At 40.2% G+C, this 21,230-nt stretch overlaps 1 protein-coding gene across 5 annotated transcripts in view; it reads right to left on the bottom strand.

Annotated features, from left to right (window-relative positions):
* Positions 1–21,230, bottom strand: part of LOC145981614 (pleckstrin homology domain-containing family G member 5-like) — an 838,947-nt gene that overhangs the window by 214,123 nt on the left and 603,594 nt on the right. The gene's annotated exons all lie outside the window — the stretch shown is intronic.

Raw genomic sequence — 21,230 nt, forward strand, 5'->3', positions numbered from 1 at the left:
TGAACCGCAAAGAACCTTTCTATCTGTAATCCATTTCAATTCGGTCCAGGAACTATTTTAGCAGATTAATTTAATTACGATACAGGAACCTTTTTTTCCGGCTGAATTTAAATTCGGTCCAGGAACCTTTTTTCCGGTTCAGTTTAAATTCGGTCCACGAACCTTTTTTCCCGTTCAGTATAAATTCGGTCCAGGAACCTTTCCTCCGGCTCAGTTTAAATTCGGTCCAGGAACTTTTTTCCGGTTCAGTTTAAATTCGGTCCAGGAACCTTTTTTCCGGTTCAGTTTAAATTCGGTCCAGGAACCTTTTTTCCAGCTCGGTTTAAATTCGGTCCAGGAACCTTTTTCCCGGCTCAGTTTAAATTCGGTCCAGGAACCTTTTTCCCGGCTCAGTTTAAATTCGGTCCAGGAACCTTTATTTCCGGCTGTTTAAATTCGGTCCAGGAACCTTTCCCCCGGCTCAGTTTAAATTCGGTCCAGGAACCTTTTTTCCGGTTCAGTTTAAATTCGGTCCAGGAACTTTTTTCCGGTTCAGTTTAAATTCGGTCCAGGAACCTTTTTCCGGCTGAGTTTAAATTCGGTCCAGGAACTTTTTCCCGGTTCAGTTTAAATTCGGTCCAGGAACCTTTCCCCCGGCTCAGTTTAAATTCGGTCCAGGAACCTTTTTTCCGGTTCAGTTTAAATTCGGTCCAGGAACCTTTTTCCGGCTGAGTTTAAATTCGGTCCAGGAACCTTTTTTCAATGAAACAATACGCAACTTGGACCGAATTTAAATTATGCGAGGAAAAGGTTCCGGTCCTGCACCGGAATCCAACAGAACCCATTAGAATTTATGAGTTCCTGGACCTTCCACAACCCTGCTACACGAACTTACAATCCCGATAATTTTTTTACAGGAATATTTGTACAAAGTAGAAAGCATCTGAAAAACGAGCAAGGGACGTTCCGAAGAAGACAAATGATTCATAATGGATGACCCCTCCCCCCCAGTCAAAACTTCTCCCCGCCCCTGTCTTTTGAGAGTTACGTGGGATGGAGTGGTCGGATATTACCTTTCGTGAACAGAACCCCAGAGTCGTCCACGGCGGGGAATCCCCATCTCATTTGTGCACTTAACGTGACCGAAGGCTAGCGTGAAGTGTTGCCATCTACGCTTCAGTATAATTCCTAAAATCGACCAGAAGTATCTACGCTACGTATCATACAAATTGTAACTGTAACGAAACTACGAACATAAGACATGTGTATTAAGTTGTTGTTGGCGTATTTCATAACAATCGTGATAGGGCAGAGGGGGCGATGTGCTCCCCCTTCTGGAAAACGACTGGTGAGAAATTTCGTTTGATTCATTACGCTATTCTTACCACCACCCGAAATTCTACAAATATCTTATCTAAATAATGTTTAGTGGTAAACTAACTCTCTAGCCTTCTTAAACCCGAAGGTTCATGACTGAAGCAACACAGGCCTTCCACCTGTCCCTATCCTGAGCAAGATTAATCCACTCTTTTCCATCCCTAAGAAATTCCTTTAGGTCCATCTCAACATTATCCCTCCATCTTCATCTTGGTCTTCCTACAGGTCTCTTACCATCAGGTTTCCCAACAAGAATCCTGTCCTCTCCCATTCGTGCCACATGGCCTGCCCACCTAAGCCTTCTTGATTTAATTATTCTAATAATATCTGGACATGAATACAAATTGTGTAGTTCTAAATTATGTAACCTTCTCCACTCCACTCGCCTGTCTCCTCATCCCTTTTAGGTCCAAATATTTTCCTAAGGATCCTATTTTCAAATACTCTCAATTTATGTTCCTCTTTCAATGTAAGGGACCAAGTTTCACATCCATATAATACTACAGGCAGAATTACTGTTTTGTATGTTTTAACTTTTAGTTTTAAGGAAGTAAAATTTTAAGGAATTTTATTTACTTAGCAGGATTAATGTACTGAGAAAATCATCTTCAGGGCTTCAACTCCCCTCCAAATGTTTTCACCTTTAGATGGCAACTGCTGATAAGGGATGGGCTCCCCCATATTTTGACCTACTTACTTACTTCTTCGCTGCTACAGCCCTTAAAGGGCCTTGACTTTTCTACTACTTCTCAATAGACTTACTCCTAACCTGATTCCGTGCTCGTAGCGAACACCGGAAGGAAAGGATTTGCAGGTGCGTGCTGTTAGCGAACACACATACCCTGTCTTGTTTGTCCTTGAAAGTGGTCAACATGCAAGTGTTGCCAGTGATACTTCTCTTAGCCTAAATAATAATTTTTCATTGTTATGCTAATGGAACCTAACCTAACCTCGTAGGCATTCCTCGTCTGACGTCAGAACACAAGGTAGCAAAATTGTTGTGCGACAAGCAAGGGCGCCGACTTGTCAAAATTATTGGGGGGGGGCCTCTGATCACTGAAATAAATTAATGAATGACTCCCTCCCTTCCTTTTTTAAGTTTTGGCCTCAGTGTTCGGAATCTCGTAAAAGCCCAAGAATTCCTCAAAAATATCAAAATTTTTATTTACAGTTCGAATGCAGGATATTAATTGTCCACGGATGGATATGTCACAAGTTTCGTCAACCATAATAGCAAAATATTCCAGACTTTTAATATCTGCTACCTCGGAGCGCAAAACAGATCTCCCTAATGTATCAATGATCTCGTTCTGAATGTCATGTGAGAGCCATTTGTAGCCCGAACGTCCCATCCACTACCCTAGTTCATGCACATCGTGTTTTGAAACTCTTTTTAGTAAAAATGTTAACAATACTCACAATTATATACTTAGTATATAGTAATAAGTAGAGCCCGAAAGTTCAGGCATTTATTTTTCTTATAATAGGCAGGCAAAAAGGCATTTATAATGTGGAAAATAGGCACTAAAAATGAAAAAGGCAAAATAAACCGAAAAAAAGGCACACTTGGAAGTCGCTTACTTTTATCTATAATTTCTTGCAAAATGTTAAAATCTACATTGGGAAGAGTATTTCAATTTTCACCAAATTCACGCACGTAACCATGTAACTTACCACTTAATGGTACACTAAATTTCGGCATAATGACAACTACCCGATCCTTTCCCTCCAAAGTGCAGAACTAAACTAAAGATAGAGAACTTGATTTTGGAATTTATGTAAAGGCCTTTGGGCATTAGTGCTGTTTCTTGTCAATAACGTCCTGACAGGAAGCTGGACGATGACATAATTGTGCAGATGTTCTGCAACAGGTTTTCAGCAGTCAATCATGCACAAGGAAATGTTAACCAAAAGCCAATATCCTAACTCAGCATGAAATACTTTTTTCTCACACTTTTCTCCTTCAGCAATGTTGAAACATGCGTGAGTTCAATATTACTTAAATAAGGCGAAAATTATTCACATAATAAACGGAAGAAAAATTAATGCCAACAACGTTTTTTGGGAGAAAAATAATATATACTTACACTTTTTTTAAAAAAAATGGTCCAATTTCATTGAAAAAGGCAAAAAAATGCATTATAATTAAAAATAGGCAGTGGGGTCCCAAATAGGCAAAATGAAAAGGCTTCTAAAACATTCGAAACAACATAAAAAATGTATATCCGGAAAAATGTTATCAATATATGCAGTAGATAAAAAGAGGCATTTTGCCAAACTTCCGGGCTCTAGTGATAAGTCTTGTTTTGCTGTCTCTGGTCATAGCCCCCCCCCCCCGCCCAAGTTGATGGTCTAGAACATTTCAAATGTGTATTTAAAGTTAAGTTCATGTGGCACAATTCAGAGTAAACTTTACAAGAGAAGCAAAATAATACATTAGATTCTCTTAAGCAAAATTATTTGGGGGGCTCTGCCCCCACATCGATAACATTGGGAAGGCTCGAGCCCCCCCCCCCAAGCCCCATGGAGTCGGCGCGTATGGCGACAAGAAAGACCCGATTGAAGAATGATCAGGGGTGAGTCAGGTCAGGTCAGCCACTGAGGTGTTTCTCCACGCAAGTTGGCTTATCACTGGCAACACTTGCATGATGACCAGTTTCAAGGACAAATAAGACTGTGTTCGCTAAGAGCACGTTCGCTAACAGCACGGCACCCCAACATCCTAAGTTCCTCCTCAACATCCTCCAACCATCTTTTCCTTGGCCTTCCTCTTAATCTTCTCCCGCCTGGTATCCCTTTATAGACCTTTTTAACCGCTCTGTCTTCAGGCATTTTCCCCAGATGTTCCAGCAACCTCTTTCCACAAGTCCCAGCCACCTCAGTCTCATGCTTTTTATATCGGAAACTATATATGTTTTGTTGTAGAGTGTTCGAATTTCATCGGTCCTCCTTATACGCCACTGTCCATTATCATTTACTGCCCCGTATATTTCCCTTAGTATACTTTGACTAAACATTACACTTTGCAAAAAACAAAAAAACTCATGTAACAAGAAGCGTATTGTTTAATACTGATTGCAACTTTAGGAATTAAAAAAATCATGCCTATTTAAACTGCAAATGTTTCAATTTTACATTATTTTCTAACACGTTATAGTACTTTGTTATTTCCTGAAATTAAATAAAAAAATATATCTCCACGTTTTGGCCTCCACTGAAGAAAATCCGTGCACAAAATGTAGCCCAAAACTACTTATAGTGACATTTTTACCAGGTTGGCAACACTGCTCGCGTGTAATAAGACGCTAACAGCATTTCCCCGCCTTGGCGCTAGCAGGAAGTGACGTATCTCCCTCTGCACAACTAGAACATTGGCAAACTAGTTACTTATTGGTTTCGAAGTCCACCCTTGACTGGCGTGAGATAATGTCCTGCGAGACGTGACGTGTGTGGGTTCTCGGCAAATCGGCCGCTTCGTTACGAAGTTCAAAATGGACCCGAACGGAATATGAATAACCAACCGAGCTCCCTCCACCTTTCAACACGGTGTATTCTTTCAGCAAGGTATAACCACGAACATAGACGTATCTAGAATATTTCTCATGGAGGGGTACAGAATATCTATGCTGTAAGCATAAATGAAGTGACAATGAATATACGAGCAGATTTTTCTAGATATTACGAGGGGATGCTGAAAATTTGGAAGCCCGACGTAGAAGGAATGCACTTGGAATGATGAAACTTCATAGTTGCTCAACATTCTCCCCTCGAAGCTCAATGCACTTTCTGATCTGAGCCAAAATGGCGTCCCTTCAGGTGTTTTTTGAGCTAAGGAAAGTAGTCCGATGGAGCCACATCGGGGGAATAGGGTGGATGATCATGTTGCTGCTGCTCGATGGGCAGGGGCATTGTCATGGAGAAACGAGGTTTGCAAGAGTTGGAGCACCGGCACAGAAAGTGCATTGAGCTTCGAGGGGAGTATGTTGAGTAACTATGAAGTTTCATCATTCCAAGTGCATTCCTTCTACGTCGGGCTACGAACTTTTCAGCATCCCCTCGTAGAAATAGGCTCAAATACTATACAGGATGTTTCCGTGACCTTGACTAAAAATTGGCAGGGTGGATGGATACTGACCCAAGTATCAATACCAGACAAGGAACCCTGGTCCGAACGCGAACTAGTTCGGGATTTATATGACAATGGAATAAGACAATTGAAAGATGCAGATTGTAGATGTAATACGGACAATGCTACAGTGTGCCGACGACGAAAACGTTACAGCAGTTGTTCAAAATGGCGGCCCCAGCGTCACAGTTTGGCGGGAACAGGACAAGTTACACTTCACGCACTGTAGACTTCAGAAATGCCAAGCTTTTCCTCTTGAAGCTCTCCATGCACCCCGCCGTGTTATCTACATTCTACAGGCCCTCTGGAGGAAGAGAATTCAACGAGGCGCCTGCTGACGTCAGCAACAATGGGCAAGAGGCTCCTTCAAGCGTGTTTCGATTTCGAATTTCCCTTCTTCCTAAGCAACGAATCACTGTCTAATCCGTAAAACAATTGACTTGTGTAGCTATGGTGAAGATGTGTGTCATCTTCAAAAGGGATTATTCAAGAGATAATTCATACTCCCCCACAGGGATTTGGGTAATCATGTTCAATATAGAAATATAGACCTAGACCTACACGTAATTGAGATTTCCGACTCACCTAATCAGCCGAAACCAAAGTCGAAATGAAGTCGTATTCTTTCATCTTCAAAGTGCTCAATGCTGACATTGGTTAGCTCTAGATCTTTTGAACCATTCGAAAAGTTTACTCTCGTTTCATATTTTCCTTCTTCTCTTCTTTCTTCTTTGATTCGCGTGAAACTTGTTTCGTTGGCCATGGCTGTTACTTTGCCTTCTTCCCTCTTTCTCTTTCTTTCAGGGCCTCCCCGATGGCGCAGTGGTAGCGTCGTCGCCTTGCAATCAAGGGGTCCCGAGTTCGATACCCGGTGGAGGCACATAGTGGTTCGGATCCCACTTTAAACTGTAGGTCCAGTCCCGATTAGCCTTACTGTGCAAAAAGTGGACTTAAAAGATCAAATCAATCAATCAATCTTTACCATTCTTTTCTCCCATTCTTTTCCACCTGTTTCTCGTCTTCTTCCCTTCTTTCCATCTCTCCTCCCTCTTCTCCTTCTTTTCTCTTCATCCTTTCTTACCACCTATATTACCTTGTCTCCTCCTTTCCTTCCACCTATACTCCTTTGTCTCTTCCTCTTTCCACCTATCTTCCTTTGTCTCCTCCTTTCCTACCACCTATCATCCTTTGTCTCACCCTTTCTTTCCACCTATCTTCCTTTGTCTCATCATTTCCTTCCACCCAGCTTCCTTTGTCTCCTCCTCTCTTTACACCTATTTTCCTCTTTCTCTCATTATTTCCTCCGGTTTCTCTCATTTCTTCCTCTCTCTCTCCGTTTCTATCTTTATGTGTCCTTTTCTTCTCTCCTCTCCCTCTATCAGCGAATAGGGAGCTTCCAGACACACACTGCTCTGTTATTAATTATATATTGCAAGATTTGGCACCGAAGAATCCTGTAGCCAGTCTGAGAAACTTTAGTTTTAATGCCGTCCAAAAGGTGGCACCACATGCTGAATTCCTTATTTCTTTAGAAAGGAGTGACTAATTCAGTCATTCACATTGTATTTTTAACTTATCAGGTTATAAAAAACGTTTGCTACAATGTGATACCATTTAAATACCTCTAAGTAAAAAGTTTGCCCTATTAAAATCTTGACTTTTCGTTTCGTACAATAGCTTATCCGAATAAGATGAATAGATTTGACAGTGGACTTCCATTTGGTACATGAGGTGTGGTGCTCTAGAATCTTGCGAAAAAGCAGGTTGTTTATTTTTTTCCGACACGAATTTATTATTAATTGAGTTATTGGCTGCACGTTGAAGCTGAAATATATCGACCTCCCTACTACGTAGTACACCTTGGATTGCATTTTTCATGCTAACGAGGCACTGGTGGTTGGACTCAAACCCAGCATACTCATCTGTGGGGTTTGTGTGCTGTGTTAAATATTTTTAACACATTAATTTGGTCATTTTAAAGGCCTGTCGAGTCAATGATTTTAACTTCTATAGCTTTACTTACTCCTGAGATAAGCACGAATTAATATGTAGTACGTACGCTTCAGTTCTCGAGTAACCGACACACACACACACACTCATTTGGTTCGATTGTCGATTACAACTGACAAATTCCTTGTAATCAAGGGGTTCCTGGTTCGTTACCCGGCAGAGGCACATTGAACATTGGTTCGGATCCAACTTTAAACTGTAAGTCCAGTCCCGATTAGCCTGTGCATAGAGTGGACTTAGAACAACAATTCAAATAAATAAACAACGGACAAATGGCCGAATCGGTAGAAAATATAAATATAGCGTCAAGCTGACAAGTCATAATTCATATTTACGCTTACACAATTTGAACAGGTGAATACCACAACATCAAAAATTAAGCGATTGATGATTATTTCGACTGCAAGAGACATGCTGTGCTGACAGTCCAGTTGAAACAATAACATTTTCGAGGTCATAAATTTCAGTATGTTTTAAATCTTCATATCTGTTGGTTTACGATGTACCGATATGTCAGTCCTTGATCGATTTTTGTCTCGCAGATCGATCACAAGCACAAGTACCGGACAAAACCGTCGTACAAATAACGGCAAAAGTAATATGTAATAGTCGATCAGCATCGTCATTCAGTCTGTTTTCCACAATATGATTTAAAATACAATCGTCAATAACCAGACGACAAAATCTACTTCTCATCAACAGATTCCTTCAAACAACACAGGTCATGGAATAATAAGAAACAAAAATAGCGATGGACAATTTGCCTGATATTACTAAGCAAATTGTCCATCCCCATGTTTATTCTCTTTGCTCCACGTTCAAGAAATGAACCAAACCGCAAAACAAGCTCTGAAAAATCGTAGGATGACCCAGAAAAATTAATGAAAATAGTCATCGACAATTTGCCGACCCATACTTGTGGGATTCATGAGTATTACTGTGCAAATTGTCCATCACCATGTTCGTGCACTTTATTTGACCCAATAAGAGCTTCGAGAATTAGACAACTCAAAACAAGCTGTGGACAATTTCTGCACCAGCGTATTTCTGCACCAGCGTACATAAAAATTCATCGTTTAAAAACACACAGGATGTAAGATAAAAATTAATGAAAATAGTCATGGATAATTTGCACGGTAATACTTATGGATCCCACTGTACAAGGGTATTTTCTTCAGGATTTAGATAAACACTGATACCGTTCTATGTTTCTATTAATGTTTTGATCTGTAAAACATTTTTCGACAATATCAACTAATTTCCAGAGCATCAAAAGCAACAGACACCTAATTTGAGAGATGAGAGAAACAAAAGACAGTCGCGAAGAAACACGCAACGCCGAGTTTGCTTGTTTCTTCCACGTCACAATCAGTCCCCCTGTTTTTTTCCATGTGACGTCACGGGGGTATCTTTCTCTATGTCACAATGGACAGTGAAGCTCGTCTCGTTAAACAAGAGAACGAAGGAAATCCGGACACAAGAGGAAATCAGATTTTGTTTCTTTGAACGAAGCGTTTGCCCAACTAGAGAGCGAACGAAACCGAATTTCCTTTCTACAAATAGATCCATTCTCGACCACAGAGCAATCTAATAAGGGGTTCCTGTCCTGCTCTTGCACAGATAACGAAGCAATTCCAGAAATAAACCAGGATCGCAAACTTTCATTCCTAGCGAATGCAATTCGTGCGTACGCGACAACTAGAGCCACCTACCGAAGAGTTCGAAAGTACTCTCTTCGCGTTATTATGGATACAAGCAGGCGAATCATTAAAAATTCAATGAAGAAACTAAAATAGCTACAATAAGTTCTCCAATTTGATTTACAAACTAATCTTGCAAATTCTATTTAGTGATTGTCATTTGTTCAATCGATTCACCCCTCTAGTGGCGTGTTGCAAGAAAGTTGAGAGTTTACCATCCATAATATTCCTTGACAATTCTCATATATGTAATGGAATGTTTCAGTGTTTGGTTAGGTAAAAATAGCTTGGAAATTATTGTACTATGTGATTTATGTAGTCATAGTTTGTTTATGGTTTTTTAATACCTATTACTTCGAGAAAAGAAGCCGAGAATAAAATGTCAATACCGAGAATTAGAAAGATATCGTTTATCATCACGCACAAGCGTCGCCAGATATTTTGGGGGGCGGGGGTCACATCCATGACAAAACTTAAATAGTAAAAATAATAATAACGATAATGACCTTGGTTATGATTATTATTGTACAATAGGATTATTATAAATTAATAAGAAATAGCCACATTCATCCCAAAATTGTTATAATTATGATTATATCCTTGGGGATATGTACAGAAACGCATAGTTAATTTTGTTATTAACAATTACAAGAAAGAGCTTTAGAAGTTAGGGGAAATTTTAGCCAAATAATATAAGGTGTGGCCATGTTGTTGGACGAGCACGTTTAATCGACTTAAGATCTCGGCTCCGAAGTTCCCGGGTTCAAATCCCAGTGTGGGCACGGGTGTCCTTTGAGAATGTAGCTTCATCAAATCATCACTCATACTTATCGTCGCGATTAGCCAAAAGTGGCAGAAAAGTGACGCTAAATAACAAAAATACAAAAACTTTGTAACAAAAACTATTTCTTTGGAATTTTGAAAACTGTGGATTCTTTGGAGAGAATATGAAAATAAAAACATAGCCCACATGGTTTCTGTATTTTAAACTCAACTTTTTTCGATCTAACGCAGTTTTTAACTTTGGTTACACTGACTGAATTTCTGTTACTATAACGACGCCAATTTCCACAGGTGTCGACGGAACGGTTCGCCCTTCACCCTCACCCGCCCTTCTTTGGACGTCCATGTCACATCTCGGCATCATCAAGTAATGTCCAGTTTCGAGCAACACGTGCCAGCTCGGTGGTGGAGTGCAGCGATTGGTCCACGCCCGATTGGTCACCACCGAACACTGCGAGCAGTGGGTTATTGTGAAAATTTGACATGGTTTGCAGTAACAATTCTTATTTATTGTACATACATATTTATTATACACTCAATCAAGATTAATTACATGTTGCAGAAATAAAACACCATGCAAGTAACTAAAGGAAAAACAGAAATCCGAAAACTTAAAAATTTCGGGAAAATTTCTATATTTTTCATAAAATCTTTCTTTTTACCTAAAATTGGGCCTAGATTTCGCTGCACTTAGGGAAATTTCCCTTCAGGTAGCAACACTGCCTCTGCAAAGAGCGGCACAGAAAGCAGGAAGGAACAAGCAGTGTTCTCCCGCCAACGCTCTTTGCAGCGGTGGAACCGAGATCACGTGTTTTTAAACAGCCCCTCGCTACGGCTCCCTCGCCCTCCCTGCGTACAATCGGGGAGGAAACCCTGTCTTCAGAAGGGTGGGATTGAGAATGATCACTGACGTACATGAACCAGTCTTTAATTTATTTAAATAATTTACTTAAATTCTAATTAGAAGCTTGTTTTAACAGTTTGCATCATATAATGAGCAATTGCACATATAATGAGCAATTGCACATATATTGAAGCTAAATCCATAAAAACGAGTGAAAAAAGTTAGTTTGCCAGAGTTCACACGGTAACATGGACAATGTGCCACTAGCTGCTGGTGTTTCTTCATCACATTCATCTAAAAATAATTCATCATCATCATCCAGATGGGCAGAAAAGAGAAAATACGAAAAATACAAACAGAGCAACAGGTCCAACCTTTCCCCATTATCCCCGACAGGCTAAAAGGGTTCTGCAGCTGATCCGCTTCCCCTTCCCCACATCCTCCAACAAAATCCCACCTTATTGTTTCCCGAGACCTGGCTTTCGGAGCAGTGTTGCCAGCACACGTTTGAGAAAAAGACCAAAATCGACACGAAAAGACTGGATATTAGAGCACTGTATGGAACCAGTTTCGTTCGCTCATACTCGCTCGAGTCCCCCACCCATACAATGGAATATCATTTTAATATGACAATAATCGTATACACATAATGTAAAATATACGTCCTGGCAGTTCCAGCCCATAATCATCTGTTTCATTTTCACATACCAGGTGGCCAGAATTAAAGTTACCCAACTCAGAGCCCTCTGTAGCCTGTTTGAGGCATCGTAGAACTCTGAAATTTGGTGAATCCACTATGCAGACCATGGGGAAGAAGAAGATGGCTGTACTTCCATGATGGGTTGTAATAATGATGTAAACTGCTCCAATTGGTTATGGATTTGCCTTTACCTTGCAATCTTGCAATAAACGAGAGATTATTTTCTCGCAACAACCAGCCACTAACAAATGTCTTTCTAACTAATAACTCAGCTAAATCACTTAACGTGATCATTTGTACAACCCATCATGGAAGTACAGCGCCACATTTCAACCTGGTGGCGGAAAATTGAACTATATTTTCTGCATAGTGGATTCACCAAATTTCAGAGTTCTACGATGCCTCAAACAGGCTACAGAGGGCTCTGAGTTGGGTAACTTTAATTCTGGCCACCCGGTATCACTGTATTGGTACGGTAGAATAAACTACTTGAGTTTCAATTTCACTGTGTCTTTCACTTCATAATCCATATTCGATTCCGTACGCTATCTAGCGTCGTCGGTACGAACTATTTGGCGCTCGAGCGAAATCATCTCGCTGCAGCACTTTACTGGACACCAACAGATCATTTTTTTTTTTTAGCATTTACAATTTTAAAATTTCACAGTGTAGGTGCAGTACTGCATAATGTGGAGTTACAATTCAAATCATATCAAACTTCACTTTTCTGCAACTTGTGACTAATAGCGAAGATGAGGATGGGTAATGATGCGATCACACTGATGACGGGTCACCAACAAGGAACACCCATGACAAGGCCGGGATTCGAACCTTTTGCTGCGAGCCATCACTTGAGTTGGCAACATCGAGTGACAAATCCCAAGCCGAAATATGATTGGCAACTCTGGTCTTATCGCTCCAAGGAGCGATTCAACTGATTTCCAAGATGATTTGATACAATGAAGACGACTATCAGAAAATCATAGTATGTGGCAACACTGCCATGATTCCGCGACGGAGAACCAGATTTTCCCAGCATCCTTTGCGTGAAATTTAATTATATCGTCTCGTGCCGAGGACCCCCGGGTGTTCGTATCTCGCAAATGTCCGAACTCTAGAGCTAATAGACACAAGACTTCACCCATTGTTCACTATAGAGGTTTGCTTCAATGTAAAGAGTGTTCCAAACCCGCGGACAGAGGGCAGTGCATGCGCCCACGAGAACTTGAAAGGATTATACGTAACATGATTAAATAGAGCTTGGACGTTTATGACATGACAAGTCCCAGAAAATGAAACACGGAATTACCTTAAAATTATTTTTCAAAAACCTAACAATTGTAAAATATAACCTAGATATAATTTTAGATCTTACAAGGAAAGCTTGTCTTTTTATAAATTTAAAGAGAGTAGTTGAATATTTCCATAAAACCTTTTTTTGATGGTCTAAACTCCAGACGCAAAAAAAAGGCAATTATGTGCTAATGAGGCTTTATTTTTCTGTGGAAGTCATTCACTTCCATTCAGGGCGGGATTTCGCACGTTGGACAGCATCGTTTCGCGAGCATTACTGTATTTTCGTGTGTGTGTGTGTGTGTGTGAGACCAATTTTACTTTTAAACCACAGATTAGAGCGACAATAGGGGCCAGCAAGGGAACCTCAAAAATAAATTGCCAAAGAATTCAGTTAAAAATAATATTGTGCTTTTACATTCACCATATGCTAGATTAATGGCGAACTTGTTAGGAAACATAAGTATGTAAGCTATGGTAGCAAATGAATTTAAAATTCACAAAACAGGGAAGGAAGAAAAAGAACTCTAAAACATACAAGAAAAACGACAAAAAGTACTGACAAAATTACCTAAAAAACCAAATGAAAATCGAAATAAAAATAATATTTTCTGAAGGGAAAGGAATACTCAGATATAGGATTGTCTTCACGGCCAATGAATCTACACATGCAGTACGCATGAACTTTCCTCCCCCGAAAGTAGTCACAGGCAGTACTCTATTACACCACCTTGATGGGTTTGGATGACCAGCAGATGACTGTTGTCCCTGAATAATCCATTTTACACACACATCTAGTTTTATCAGAAAAATAACAATATATTAACTGCCTTAATTCCACAATAAAATGTGTAGTTCCATAATTTCCTCAATAGATGGCTCTGTTTAGATGGTTGTAAAATAATGGCTTTCTACAATACAAATCCTTCAATTTTGATATACAAATGCACATAGAATAGTAATCCATCTTCTATCTTTACAAGACACATTGACATGGAAATTCCATTTTCAAAGTCCCTCATAAAAAATTCCTTCACAAAGTGTCCAAAACTCAATGTTATAATGTAATGGGTTGATTGAACTTAATGACGTGGAGAAAAATTCTTATCTAGGGTAAAATCCTAACGTGATGGGAATAAATTTATGTCATATCCGTCATCAGCATTCAAAATACTTCCAGAATCAGCTGTTGATTTCAAATCATCCGAATTTTTTCCCCAAAATGCTTTAAACATTTCATTTCTTCTTTCGCTGAGGCAAGCCACTTAAGTCCATTCTTTTCAATATGCGTAACTTACAGAAAGCCACTGCGGTCGATTTCAAATAATCTCGTCCCCCCTGGTGTCGAGCGAAGTTGCTCCATAAGAAAAAGCATTACCAGAACATTCTGCCATCTAGTGTTTGGCATTTGAACTGTTTTCCCAAGAAATAACTCGCTTTGGTTCTGAACAAATGAAAAACGTGTACTGCCGTGTGTATGTAAAGAACAATGGCAACAAGGGTCATTTATCCGTTGAGTGGCGTAACCAAGATTTTTTAAAGGGGGGTGAGGGTACGTATACTTAGTAGTCACCCCTCATTCCGCTATTTTTTCCTACACTTACCTTTCTCTCTCTTCAGGAACACTGGACCAAAAGTAAGGGTTATGACCCCTACCAATCCCTTCGGCACGCCACTGTGTACACTTCAATAACAACGAAAATCTAACACCAAGGGGTGACTCCCGGCTATGGTCACTTGTTCAAAGAATAGTGGTAGAATTCATATCAGTACTTTGGAATATATTTATGCTATTCTGAAAATCCACTCCCACCCCCAAAAGAAACAACTATTCAACGAGAGCTATATCAGCGGGCCAAAATCTTGCAGCCAAAGTAAAAAAGATGTCCCATCTGTTCCAGTGATGTGCGTCTACGCGTAAACAACGATAGTCTACATTCTACACGTAGACTATGTTATACACGTAGATTACGTAATCTATGTAAACAACATGGCGAAAGGTGACAACTTAGTAAAGAGCGCCGTAGAAATAAAACAAAATTATACTGCGTATCAGTTGCTGATGTGTGTGGAGAACTTTTCATACTCTTTCTTCCAAATTCGAACAATTTCTCACCTAGGAAGAAACCTAATATAGGAAATATTCTAGTGATTTATGGGGAAAAGACTACTCTTGCCTCACGACTGCCATCTGTTGTTGTTTTTTGCATACTATTTATCTTCTTCCATAGTTGATAATAGAAGAGAAGAGAAATTTTGTTGTAAATAGGGTTCTCTTCATTTCGTTAGGAACCAATATAGTTGAAAATGTCACTTTCCTTTCATGAAACCCTTGAAAATGAATTTTAATGCACTTTAGATTGTCTACGTAGTCTATGTAAACTACAACCCAATGTAATCTAAGCGTAGATTACGTGTAGACAACGCATGTACACGTAAACTTATAGTCTACGGCACATCACTGATCTGTTCTTGATAAAAACACTGTTTAAAACATTTAAGCCTAAAACAACATTTTATTTGCTTTTTTTACTTTTGTACACTTGATATCCACCCCTCTCTCAATTCCCCGGCGCTTATGCTGAATAAAGTCCGGAGACTGAAGTTAATTGTTTGTCAAACGAACAATACCGAGAACGGATTCCGACACGACAACAGCTGGCCAGTTCCCTCGATTAGACTCGCATCTTGCAGCGTGGCACCTCCTTAATTTTCATCCTTTCTTGTCAATTGATTCTATGAGCCGGCGGATCCCGGCGACCACTATCGATCCCCACCCCCACCACCCCTTCAAGCTCTCCGGTCCTGGTTTCGAAAAGCTCCGCCGGGGAGAGTCCATCTCCTGCTCGCCCCTTCAGATCCCCCGAGGTCGAATACCGGACACTCCGTAGGAACTCGCCCGAGTGAACTTCATAGCCGAGTCGTACTTCTGTACCAACCCTCTGGCGCTGCCGTCGAATTTTCAACCCTAAGAGTGTGGGTAATGCAATCAGCTGCTTGCCATGCAATCCCGCCCCTGCGTTGCTAAAATTTGTGGCATTCTTCAACACATTAATCAGTGTCAAGCGTTTGTACCACCAGAGACTACTCATTCGATTTAGTAGACAACCAACATTGATTAAGGTGAGGAGTTACAGTTACGCACCAATTGTTCATTTATTTCAATATCGCCCCAATGGTCACTGCTACTAGAAAAGAAACTGGGTGAATGAAAGAGTATGAATTTCGCCCCATGTTGCAAGAGGAAGCGTTTTTCTATGTTGATTATTAAGCTAGACACGATGTTTGAAAAATATGATGAATAAGAATTTTCGGAATCCCATGTATTCCTTATGGGGAATCAACTTCAACATCAAGTTACAGCTAATCAAATGGGAGTTTAGACTTTTCCGCTGGTCAATGCATCTTCAAACTGCCCTCTGTCCGTTGATATTTTTTTTTATTCCATCGGAAGTTTGATATTCCCAAGAGAACAAATCCAATAATACTCCCATAAGCGCAATGCATTTCTCCTTGCCTCCTACGACCATCCTGGCAGTGTTGCCAAACTGGATGCGCGTAAAAGAGCTAAATTTCACCATAAATGAATTTAAAACTGACTTTCAAGGAACTACATTTACGAACGCTGGATAAGGTGCCTTCTAGAGTAATGTTAGTTGTCAAAGGGGTGGGGCGCTGCTGTTACCGTTAACTCTAAATTGATGACAATTTATTCTTATTTTCACCATCTAGATCCGGCGGCATCACCCATCTCATGGTCGTACGAAATCGAAAATAAAGGATTCCCTCATAAAAATATTATGCCAATTTCACGTCAACACGGCGCTATACAAAAAAGTAGCTGGGGATATAAGAGAGGATGGGGCGACGCAGCCAATATAACAATATCACGTGACGTGCAAAATGTATAATCATGGCAAAAGCTGGTCTACGTGGGCCGGAACCAGTGATGGCATCATAGTGGGGCGAGGGGACGGGCGCCACAGTTCACAGCCAAACGAGTGCACGAATGGGCTAGAACTGGCTCCAAGAGAGCTAAGTAGGCAACGCTGCCACGGAGGGAAGATCTGGGGAAGAGCCCCGTTGAAACTGTTCCGCATACCCTTAAGAGGACAGACATCAGAAAGGGGGGCAAGGGAGGCCCTTGGCCTTTATAGAAAATGAATGTCAACCTAAAATTATATATTTCAAACATATAATTTTACTTCAATCAGTTATTTATGAGATGGACTTAAAAGAAATCGGTAAGGATAGGGACAGATGGAGGGCTTGTGTTGCTGCAGCCATAAACCTTCGGGTTTAGCAAGACTACAGAGTTTAGTTAGTAAATGGGCCACGCAGGGACATAAAAACTTCAAATTCGCAAGAGGGCGGCATAGAAGGGAATATGCAGCACCCCCTGAAAAAATACCTTGCCTTCCTCTATTAAGATTATTTTGCTGAAATAGGACAAGGGCTGCTGGAAAGGTTTCTGGAAACTACCACCAACAGTGGCGCTAGTGTTCCAAGCTTCTTAACTAAAGTCTTGCAAAAACTTTGGCGAAACTACATGTAAAGAGAAGGATGTAAAATTATGGGACCAACCTTGATATCCTCACCCTGGAGAAGACAATTTACTGGCTAGTAAATTCTTGTCAAATTTGAAATTCATTACACTCTTTTCTCTTCGCCCGAAAGAAAACATTCAGCAGAAATGCCAACAGGAATGTTAAATTGTCAGCAAATCTTCTTGAAGAAAGGGGGTGGTTGGAAGGAGGGAGATCGGGGAGGAAAGGAAGACGGGGGCAAGAGGTGGAGAATTTAATAAATGGCCCCCCTCCCCCACGCACTTGGCACCCTCTCCCGTTCGTTCCCGAAGCCCTTTTTCGAAATGTCAGCCTGGAGGTCGAAGCGAGTTGCATCAGAGAAATCTTCTCTCTCTCGGACGGGCCCACTTACCCTTAATAGACGGTGCGAGGTTACACTCTATTAATCTATGTCTAGAAAGGTACCGGGATAGCTGCCAATGTCTCCTAGACGCGCATGCGGTGAAAGAAATGCATCACGCTTGATTTATAATCGTCAAATGCATCCATTGACACAACTGTGCTCGAATCGTTGGTGTCCTGGTTCATCGTCTGATGCATTTTCAATTCATTGATTTTGGTGTTTAAAGTCCACATTATGCACAGTAAGGCTAATCGGGACTGGACCTTAAGTTTAAAGTGGAATCCGAACCACAATGTCCTTCCACCGGGTATCGAACTCGGGACCCCTTGATTACAAGGCGACGGCGATACCACTGCGCCATCTGGGAGGCCGCAATTTCAATGGATCAAGAGTAAAATATGTTGAGGATGAAAAGTACTTTGTCATGCTTTTTTTCCTTTTCTTAAAAAATAAAACACACTATTGTTACAAACAAGTTCGGCCGAAGCCACGGAATTTGTTCTCGGAAATCTCTCTCCCTTCGAAAAACCGCTATCATATATCAAATTCTGAAAAATTACATTTCCTTACAATTATTTCTAGAGCATTCACATCTATCTTCTTGTGCATTGCTTTCTCCGTTGTCTAGATATTCTCAATACTTTCAGGAACAAAATTTTATGTCATCAGATAAGAAACCTACTCTTGAGGCAATATTCCTAGAAATCAGATAAGAAACCTAATCTTGAGGACAATATTCCTAGCCATCAGATAAGAAACCTACTCTTGAGGCAATATTCCTAGCAATCAGATAAGAAACCTACTCTTGAGAACAATATTCCTAGCCATGAGATAAGAAACCTACTCTTGAGGACAATATTCCTAGCCATGAGATAAGAAACCTACTCTTGAGGACAATATTCCTAGCCATCAGATAAGAAACCTACTCTTGAGGCAATATTCCTAGCAATCAGATAAGAAACCTACTCTTGAGGCAATATTCCTAGGACAATATTCCTAGCCGTCAGATAAGAAACCTACTCTTAAGGATAAAATTTGTAATCATCACGTAAAAGATCTACTGTTAGCAGGGTTGGCAAAATTTGTGTTTTTTTTAATAAAAGGAACAAAACAAACAGTTTTTTTTTGTTTTAAACATGACTTAAATGTTTTAAACAGTGTTTGAAACAAGAACAGAAAACAACATGTTTTAAACAAATAAAACGTTTAAAACTTAATGCCAAGACGACTTATTTTCTAAGAATAATGATTAATAAGGAATATCTTAATCTTCTAAGGATGGACTGTGTTCCTATCATATAGTAAACGCTTGACTAACTTCTTAAAATACACATTTCTGTTAGTCTTAAATCTCACATGTAGGCTGTTCGAGAAGCTTCAACCAATCCACAGTTGCCAGACCCTACTCAGTCCTGGTGGTAGCTACTGTCTTTTTAAATATATTCAACTAACATTAACAACAACGTGCACAATTTGCAGTGTGTTATGTGAGAAACAAAATGGTTTCATCCATGTACGTAGTATTAAATTTTTAAAAAATATTTTAAACACCTGTAAAAAAAACAGGCAGGTGTTTTAAAGGTGACCCACGGGCATTCATCACAATATGTTTCTTTGTTAATTCATTATACATTTTCAGCCGCTGAACAAATTTCTATGCGCAGTAAACAGAATGACACGCATTGAATGAAAAGGCTTAGTTACAAAACAGCAAATAGCCACAAACTATGAAACATCAAGTTTCAAAATATTTTTAAAACAAGTCTGTGAACATACATGTTTAAAACACTTTTTTTTAAACGTTTTAAACAATTGTGAAAGAAAACAAAGCCATGTGTTTTAAAGGTCTAAAACAAGCTGTTTAAAACACAGTTCGTTTCATCAGAGACACTTTCTTTCAAATTTACAGGAGAAACTACTTACGGAAATCAGTTTCTGTAGCATTGTCGAAGTTCTTCCGAGGCATTTTCTTTCATCTTTCAATCTATTTCAGCCGGAAATCAATTTCCGTTGCTTCAATCTAAGCGAAAACTTAACCACACCGTTTTTTAACTATGTTTGCCTAACCTAACTGAATCTAACCTAACCTTCTGTGAATGGTTCGTGGGGCTATCCGGGAATGGTTTTCGGGGCTATTCGTGGATGGTTTGTGGGGCTCGGACCATGACGAGCGTTCCGTAACACTTCGAGAAATGGCTTATTTTAGTGTAAAAAATGTTTCTAAACGTGTGAAAACCTTAATGGCACCTTCAAATATATTCCGCAATACACATTTCGTAAGTAACACAAAATATCCGATTTTAAAGTTGCTCCGATATAACGAACTGATACCCACTTTTGTTTTAAACATGTCAACTCTGACTGTTAGGGATTCATTTCCTTGTCAAGACTTAGGGATGCAATTTCTCACCCACGCCTGACGTAAGCCAAGTTCGCAAAGCGTAAAGTCCGTCTATAGCCTGGTCGAAAATTCCAACGGATGGCGGGGTTGATTCAGTGGACTTTAAGAGAAGGGTGACCCGCATACTCGCATCTCTGGAGCAAAGGATGTCAAACGAACCATGATCAAGATTCACGGACGACACTACTGCGCCCTCTGGCCGGCCTTTCACATATATCTCCACATATATCACACCACCCCCAACTCCCCTTTCCCACCCCACCGCGAAATGAATGCACCCGGAATTAATTAGAGGTGGGCAAATTGGCAGGTTTAGGGGGAAATATGGAGCGGAAGAATCAGGTGTGGGTGTGCGAGTTCTGGAGATTGCATGTGCGAAATGTGTAAGGACGAATCGCTCCAAATTTTTCCTCTGTGTGTGTGGCCGGAGTGCTTGTACCACCCTTGTAGACAAGCCCGCATCCCAAATTTTCTTATCAATACTTGTTGAAGGAATTAGTTTATTTTACTTGGCTTTTCTGCCGCTTTGGATTAATCCGATGATCGAGATTAATGGCGATATAATGAGATTGATGATATACAGGGTGTCTCAAAAGTAATTTCGGAAAATGACACAGGTGAAAGTACACGATAATAGAAGCAAAAAAGTCTCAGTAAACATGGGTCCGCAAACGAGCCGTTTTCGAGACAATCGCGAATATGTGATTACAAGCCGCCACTGACTTCATTGTTTGTAAACGTCGTCCTAGTTGATAAAATGCTTTCGAACACCCCCGGTTCATTTCGGAATTGGTCACAAGCATGTACTGATTGTATCCATCCTGTTTGATTACAACGCCATCTATCGGAAATGTTCTGTTTTGTAAACGAAGAGCAAACCTCGAAACGCGCAAGGAGTAAAGCACTCGCTGTTTACAAAATGCAATCAGTGACGGCTTCTAACCAAACATTTGCACACATTATTAGCATTTTACCAACTAGGACGACGTTTACAAACAATGAAGTCAGTAGCAGGTCGTGATCACACATTCGCGATTATCTCGAAAACGGCTCGTTTGCGGACCAATGTTTACAGAGACTTTTTTGTT

This window comes from Lepisma saccharinum, chromosome 29 (genome assembly GCF_977018435.1).
Source record: "Lepisma saccharinum chromosome 29, izLepSacc3.1, whole genome shotgun sequence".
NCBI lineage: Eukaryota > Metazoa > Arthropoda > Insecta > Zygentoma > Lepismatidae > Lepisma > Lepisma saccharinum.